Source organism: Balaenoptera musculus, chromosome 10, assembly GCF_009873245.2.
Source record: "Balaenoptera musculus isolate JJ_BM4_2016_0621 chromosome 10, mBalMus1.pri.v3, whole genome shotgun sequence".
Classification (NCBI taxonomy): domain Eukaryota; kingdom Metazoa; phylum Chordata; class Mammalia; order Artiodactyla; family Balaenopteridae; genus Balaenoptera; species Balaenoptera musculus.
Window position 1 is genome coordinate 86,666,576 of NC_045794.1, and position 8,027 is coordinate 86,674,602.

Below are 8,027 nucleotides of genomic sequence, written 5' to 3' on the forward strand. Positions count from 1 at the left end.
GATTTTAAAAATTAACTGAGAATGTAGGGGAAAGAGCCATACACTTAGCTGCCTTGGGAACCCCAAACTGAATCCAGCATATATTTATAGTTTCATCTCCCCTTATGTTTCTGCATGTCATGCAAAAACACACCATTTCTTTCCTACTACTGTGTCTTTGTACCTATTGCTCCCTCTGCCTAGAAAAATTCTGTTCAAGAGTTGAACAGCATCGTGTAAGAGCCAAAGGCTGGGCATCAGTCTCAGCTCTGCCAGTTATTAGCTAGGTGACCACGGGAAGATAATTTTCCTCTTTATATCTCAGTTTTTTTCAGATATCTGTAAAATGGGGGAAATAATGGTATCTCACTCATTGGATTATTGTGAGGATTAAATTAGCCATGTAAAGACCCAAGTTTATGCCTGGCATATGGTAAGCACTGAAAATTCTTAGGTATTACTCCCACTCCCATTACTACTACCTTTATTATTCCTCCAGATGTGGTTCAAATATCACCTGCTTCCCCAATTTCCCTACACCATTATTTGCTTGACCTCTGTGAAGTTGATGGACCACCACATGTTCTAGGCACACTCCTAGGCATATTACAGATGTTACTTTATTCAGATCACCCAATATGTTCTCAGCCACCCTCTGGGATTGATCAAATTCTTGAAGGTCAGATTCACCTTTATAAGAGGACTGAGAATCTTTGACAGTTACCATGTAAAGACTCTTTTTCCTTTCCTCTTAGAAAAAGTTGAAATCTACAGGTTAACTCCCCACTGTACAGATCGAGTCTTTTGACAAACATTTTTTGAGCAATTACTAAGTGTGGGCACTGTATTAAGTGCTAGGAACACTGTGGTGAACATAAATAATCCTGGTCCCTGCCCACATGTGGCTATTTACATTTAAATTAATTAAATATAAATAAAGTTTAAAACTCAGATCAGCACTTGCACTAGCCATATTTTCCAAGGATTAAACAAGGAGAAATCAGATGGAGATGCTGGGGATTGAACCCAGGACCTCATACATGCAAAGCATGCGCTCTACCACTGAGCTACATCCCCATACACTCTAGTTATGTTTTATTTGCTCAATAACTACATGTGGTTAGAGGCTATTGGGTTGGACAATGCTAATATAGAATATTTGCATCATCCTGGAAAGTTCTATTGAACTAAGCTGTTCTAGAGGGGGAGGCTGACATTGATCAAATAAGCATACTTAAAAATATAACTGCAATTGTGGTAAGTACTAATCAGAAAGAATACATGGTAACACAAGAGCATTTCATAGGGGAATTTGGCTTATGTGACTAAGACATGTTTGAACTAAGATGTGTTGAGTGATTGGGAGTTAGCAAAGCCTGTGGTTAGATTAATTAAAGGGATTGAAAAAAGGCTAATGGCTGGGGCATAGAGACGGTGGGAATGTTTGGGTGAGATAAAGAGGTAGAAGGACCACAGAGGACCTTGTAGAAAGAGGATGAGAAAGCTGAGAGGCTTAGTAATTTGACTGTCTAATCAGTGATGGAACCTAGATTTGACTTAAGTCTATGCTGCATAATAGATGTATATTCAAAGTACTTTGCCTGTGTAATTTACAGATCTCATCTTGCTCCTTTCCTCTTTGGAAATCACCAAATTTCCTCTACTAGATTATTTCTTAAGCATTAAAACATGCTATAATAACTTCCTTCTTAGACAAAACAAAAAACCCTTCCTACATCCATCTTCAGCTACTTTCCCATTGTTTTCTGCTCTTATAGCAAAACTCCTTGAAAGAGTTGGCTATACTTACTACCTCCTTGTCCTTTTTTTCTGTTTCTTGTTGAACCGCCTCTACTTAGACTTTCTTTCCCCCCATCATTTTCAGTAAAGTCAGCAGTAACTTCCATGATTCAGTCCTTATCTTGCAGGATTTCTCAGCAGCACCTGATATAATTGATCTTCCTCCTTTTCGAAGCACGTCTTCCTTGGCTTTTGATTTAGCACATTCTCTTGGTTTTCCTCCTACCTCCCTTCTCAGCCTCCTTTGCTGGACCCGTCTCCTTTGCACTTTGCCAGGGCTCAGTCCTGGACTGTCTTCATTTCTCTAAATGCATTAACTTACTAGGTAATTTCATCCAGTCGCATGATGTGATGGCTGAGTTTATGGTACCCAGTTGTTTGGTCAGACACCAGCCTACATGTTGCTGTGAAGGTATTTTTTAATGTGATTAACACTGAAATCAATAGACTTTGAGTAAAGCAGATTACTCTCCATAATGTGAGTGAGCTTCCTGCAATCAGTTGAAGGCCTTAAGAGAAAAGATTGAGGTCTCCTGCAGAGGAAAGAATTGTGCCTCCAGACTGCCTTCAGACTCAAGACTGCAACATTAAGACCGCTGGAATTTCCAGCCTGCTGACCTGTTCTGTAGGTTTCAGACTTGCCAGCCGCCAAATGCTGTGAGTCATTCTCTCAAAATAAATCTTTCAAACTTCCCTGGTGGTCCAGCGGTTAAGACTCCACGCTTCCAACGCAGGGACGGCATGGGTTCGATCCCTGGTTGGGGAAGTTCCGCATGCTGCGCAGCCAGAAAAAAAAAAAAAAAGAAAGAAAGAAAAAATCTCTCTCTCTCTCTCTCTGTTTCTCTGGAGAACCCCAACATTATCTACAATGCGCATTAAATACCTTTTATATTTGACTAACAATTTTTATTTCTATCCCTGACTTCTCCCCTGAATTCCAGATTTGCATACCAGCTACCTACTCAAAATCTCCATTTGGAAAACAGTAGGTTTCTCAAACCATACTATGCATTTGACCCAAACTATTGCTTTCCATCTCTCCCATTCCCATCTTTTCTCCTCCTCCCTGAGTATCCCCCCTTTTCCTTAGGGAGTGCCCCCATCTACCCAGTTGCCAAGGCCAAAACCCTGGAGTCATCGTTGATTCTTTTCTTTCTTTTACACCCCTCGTTCCATCCATCTGTAAAACTAATTAGGTTTATCTTCAGATATATGTTCTCACCTCATTAATCCAAACCTTCATCATCTCAGCTTGGACCACCACGGTAACTTCTTGACTGGCCTGTGTTCCTCCACTCTGAGTCCCTACCTTAGTCTCTTCTCCACACAGCAGAGCAATCCTTTAAGGATACAAACTAGATCATTTCCCTCTCCTCTCTTGTGACACTTTGGCTTCTTATCACATTAAGAATGAAATCCAAAGTTTTGACTATGGCCTTTGGGATCTGACCCCTGGCTACTCCTCTGACCTCACTACCTACCACTTTCTTCCTCACTCACTGAGCTGTAGACACATTGGTTCCCTTGCAGATCCGTGGACAAATCGGGCAGGCTCCCAGCTTAGGGAGCTGTTTCCTGTTACCTCTGCTTAGAAAGATTTCCCCCTCTTAAGTCTTGCTCCTTCATTTCACTCTGGTCTCTGCTCGAGTGCCACATACTTAGATCTTTCCTGACCTCCCTACCCTACTTTATTCTCAGGGTACAAAGAATTCTTTCCAAAAAAAATTTTTTTTCCCCCTGTGAGGGGAGAAATGATGTTGGGTGGTAACTGCAGGGATTGGGCATATGGGATCTTGGGAGACTTTTAAAAGTGGGAACATTACAGTGTGTTTGTACGATGATGGGAATGATCAGGTAGAGAACAAGAAACTGATGATGCCAGAGAGGGAGGCTAATGGGAGGAGTGAATTTATTGAAGATTGAGAAGTCAAGAAAAGATGAAAATCTGCACACAAGTGGAGAGGCTGGCCTTCATTAAATCAAGAGCGAAGGCAGGGAATATGGCAGCTTGGTGGTTGAGATGGAAGTTGGTGGGAGTTTGGGACTTCCTGGACAGTCCAGTGATTAAGACTCCTTGATCCCAATACAGGGGGCACGGGTTTGATCCCTGGTGGGGGAACTAAGATCCTGCATGCCATATGGCACAGCCAAAAAAAAAAAAAAAAAGAAAAGGGAAATAGGTGGGAGTTCTGTCTGGTTGATTCTCTTTTCTTAAAGTAGAAAGCAGGTTATGAGCCAATGGCAAGGTGTAGGTGTTGTCGACTTAAAGAAAAACACACAACATAGGAGTTGTGAGTTTAAGTTTTGTTCAGGGTCTTATTGAGGACTATAGCCCAGAGACAGCGCTCAGTTAGCTCTGAGAAGTTGCTCCAAAGAAGTAGGGGAGAGACCCGTTTATATATGATTTTTTTTTTTTTTTTGGCTAGGAAATACACACTGTCAAGCATACATCTTGGTAAAAGATTACTGCTAATCACAAAGAACAGATATCTCAAGTTAAGTGCTTATCTAAGTACGAGAAGATGCAAGAATCTGGGGTCATTGAAATTCTTCCTGAGATACACATCTAGCTATTTAAGGGCCTGTTTATCTAAAGCATGGAGTGCTTCATCCTGTTTCCATCCTAAATTCCTCTCAGGTTGGTGAGCAACTGAATTGGGTTCCGACTTAACCCTTGTAGAACTGGGTGGTGAGTGTTGGCGAGGGGGAAATTTCCCAGTCTACCCCTCTTGAGTTCTTACAGCTGGACCAATAATAAAATTGACACAAGACCGATTAACAGGAGAAAGAGAAACAAATTTTAATTCATGCGCATGGAGATCCCATAGAAATGGTACCCAAGAAGTGGCCAAAGCAGGCAGCTTTTATACTTTTTTAGACAAAGAAACAATACATTTGTGAGGAATTGACAGGACAAAGAAACTTAGGTTTTGGGTGCCCAACTAGTGACAAATATCAGCAGAGTTTGGGCTTGGCGTAGTATATTAAAGAAGTAATGAGTTTGTTTATATAGTCTTCCTGGCCCCAAATTCCCTATCTTTTGCATTAAGGGTGTCCTTCTACCTCTAGATGCAAGGAGTGCAACATTTCACGTGAGTGACTTATTTCCTTTTTCAGTGAGACAGAAAGGAGAGTCAGAGTGTCCCTCTTGCGTTGGCTGTTTCTTTTTTCTTTTCTAATTTATTTATTTAATTTATTTTTATTTTGGCTATGTTGGGTCTTCGTTGCTGTGTGTGGGCTTTCTCTAGTTTCGGCGAGCGGGGACTGTTTCTTCTTTGCGGTGCACAGGCTTCTCATTGCGGTGGCTTCTCTTGCTGAGGAGCTTGGGCTCTAGGGCTCAGGCTCAGTAGTTGTGGCTTGCGGGCTCTAGAGCACAGGCTCAGCAGTTGTGGCGCACGGGCTTAAATCGCTCCGCAGCATGTGGGATCTTCCTGGACCAGGGCTCGAACCCGTGTCCCCTGCATTGGCAGGAGGATTCTTCACCACTGCACCACCAGGGAAGCCCTAAAGTGAAACTACTTTTAATTTCTGTGTTTTCTCCAGCAATGTTTTCTGGTTAAGTAGGGTACAGTATATGTGGACATCTAGGTTTAACAAGGGTGGCCCTTGCCAAGTCAGTACAATTGAGGAGTTTGGACTTTATTTAGAGGTTCCTAGAGAACTACTGGAGGTTTGCGCTGAGAAGATCTGGGTGTCAGAAAGGTGGTTCTAGCTCAGTGTGTATGTGTGAGAAAGGCTTATTGAGGAATGGTAGTTTAGTGCAATAGGACCCTTCATTGAACACCTGCATAGACCTGTTAATAGTGTCCTTAGATGACAGCTCAGGAACAGAGGGTCTTTTCCAGCATTTTCTGCATACTTACTATATATAACAGGTTCTGGGAGGGCATGATAAATCAAGCAAGGTTTTGCCTTCTCAAAACTCTCTTGGATTTAGGTGATTTGTAATTATTTTTAGGTGTTTGGGGACACAGAAGAGAGAAGGAGTGATAAACACAGGGTAGAAATCAGGCAAGCCCTCCCACAGGAGATGACATTTCAGATGAGCTTTGAGGGAGTAGGCCCTTAGGGAGGGAAGATAATTTTAGGCAGGAGGAATAACATGAACCCAGGCAAGAGATGCAAGATGTACCACTAGAACAAATGCTGCATGATGAGAAATGGGGGAGGGGTGTGTGTGTACCAGCGAGCGGCTCTTCTTCCATTAACCAGCAACTAAATAGAACTAAGGCGTTCTCTTTCCTGACAAGGGTAAGGCATCTGGGCCCTGAACTGTAGCAAGAATGGTTTGAAAGGAAAGTGAAGCTTTTTTTAACGGTGATTTTTTTTTTTTAACTTAAAAAATAACTACATGGAGCTACTCTCGGGATTTGTGCTATAATCTGCTCACTTAAGAACAGTTTGAAGTTAAAATGCCTTATCTAGCCTTTTCTGGAATGCCATTAGAAAATGTTAACTATGGTAACTCGGACCTGTCTGTCCCTGAAGGCTCTTAGAAGTCACCCTTATCACTTGCTTTTAGCACATTAAGTTAAATGATTTTAAAGTCCCTCTGTTATCCTAAAGACGTGCTTTTGCATAAACTGGTCAGCTTCTATGGATGTTTAAGAATGTAGAGTTACGATGCCAGCTCATTGGTTGTTTTGTGTAGATTAAATGAAAGAAGGCACGTAAACTGGTTAGTACAAAGCTTGGCACAGCAGCTGGGAGTAAATGGTAAGTTCTCTCCCTTAATCCCAGCTGTCTTTCCTTCACATTTTTCTTTCTTTGCTTCCTAAGTCATCTTGTTTCCTGAACACCTATGTGCTAGACCCATCTTCTCTTCTAAGGACCCCAGAATCAGGTTAGGCACTCACATAAATAACCACCAAACAGGGAGAGTGTCAGTTTAGCATCTTGTAGGGTAACAAAACTTTCCAGCCCCAAATGTGTCTCTTTGGTTTGAGGATGATTTGGGGCTGATTATTTTTAAGAAACAAAACCTCAGGAAGAACTTTCTACCTTCTCCCCTTAACCGCCTAAAGGGCCTATTCAGGAAGAACAATTATCACCATAGAAAACTAAAGTATACCATGAACTAGGTGTGGTAGACTAGGGGCACTCAGCAAGGCCTGTTTGATCAAAGTCCTCTCTGGGTCCCATTGTGTCTGCATGACTCAGCAAACATTTGTTTATCAAACATTTGCTCATTTTCATCTTCCTGTAAGTTGCCTTCCCTTTGAAGTCCAAAACGCTTACCCTCTTCTCCTTCGCTGGGAAGGTATACAAGCTTCAGTTGCCTGACTTGTCCTTGGACCTCATATTCTGCTCTTGCTCCGCTACGTATGTAATTAAATTTGATTTTCTCCTGTTAATGTGTCTCATGCCAATTTAATTCTTAGACCAGCTAGAAGAACCTAGGAGGCTAAAGGTTTTTTTCCCTCCCCCACAATGTGTAGAGTGTGTGTGTGTGTACACGCGTTCTGAAACTGAGAGGCTGCAACAAGCCTCTGCCTTGCACCTGGGAGGGGACTCAAAAGGAGCAAATTGTGGCTTCACGGAGCCTTTAGAAACCAGCAACTTGAGCGTGTTTCAGTTTGGCAGTATCCAGACGAAGAAGTGGGAAAGACATTCATTTATTTATTTATTCATCAAATATTCATAGCCACCTACTAGCGCAAGGTGCTGAGTAAGAATATGAGTAAGAGCAGGGAAGTATGAGAGAGTGTGGCTCACTTGGGCAGCTGGCTGCAGGTGCCTGGCATGGCTGGAGTTAAATATACTCAGTTTTCCTTAAACAACATGACGAACCAAAATCTGAGTGGGATAAGGAGGAAGTACTATAAAGCGAAGTTATGTGTTGGTGAAAATTTGTCACTTCTTTTCAGAATTAGTCAGGATGGACTAGAAGTTTTTTTTTTTAAAGCCTAATCGCTTCCTTTAGGGAATCGCCAGACTGACAAATCCATTACTTTAGGGCAATGGGTCCCAAACTGCTGTTCACTAGAATCATCCAGGGAGTTTTAAAAACCTCAGACGGCCAGGTCGCACGCAATACCAATTACATCAGAATGTCTGGGGGTGGGAGCCAGGCGTCAGTATTTTTGAAGATCCTCGCATGATTACCATCAGTAGCAAAGTTCTGGAGTCACTGCCCGAGGGCATAGTCCAGTTTTGTTCAATTAAGGCACACCCTTTTGGTTCCGGTTCCCAACATTCCTTAAATTGTTTTTGCTCCTTTCTTGGTTTGGGGGCGCTGTGAGCAGGAA

At 42.2% G+C, this 8,027-nt stretch overlaps 1 non-coding gene across 1 annotated transcript; it reads right to left on the minus strand.

Moving 5' to 3' along the window:
- Positions 1–984: 984 nt before the first annotated feature.
- On the minus strand, positions 985–1,056 carry TRNAA-UGC. The gene has a single exon. It is a non-coding gene; the product is annotated as a tRNA-Ala (tRNA).
- Positions 1,057–8,027: the final 6,971 nt, after the last annotated feature.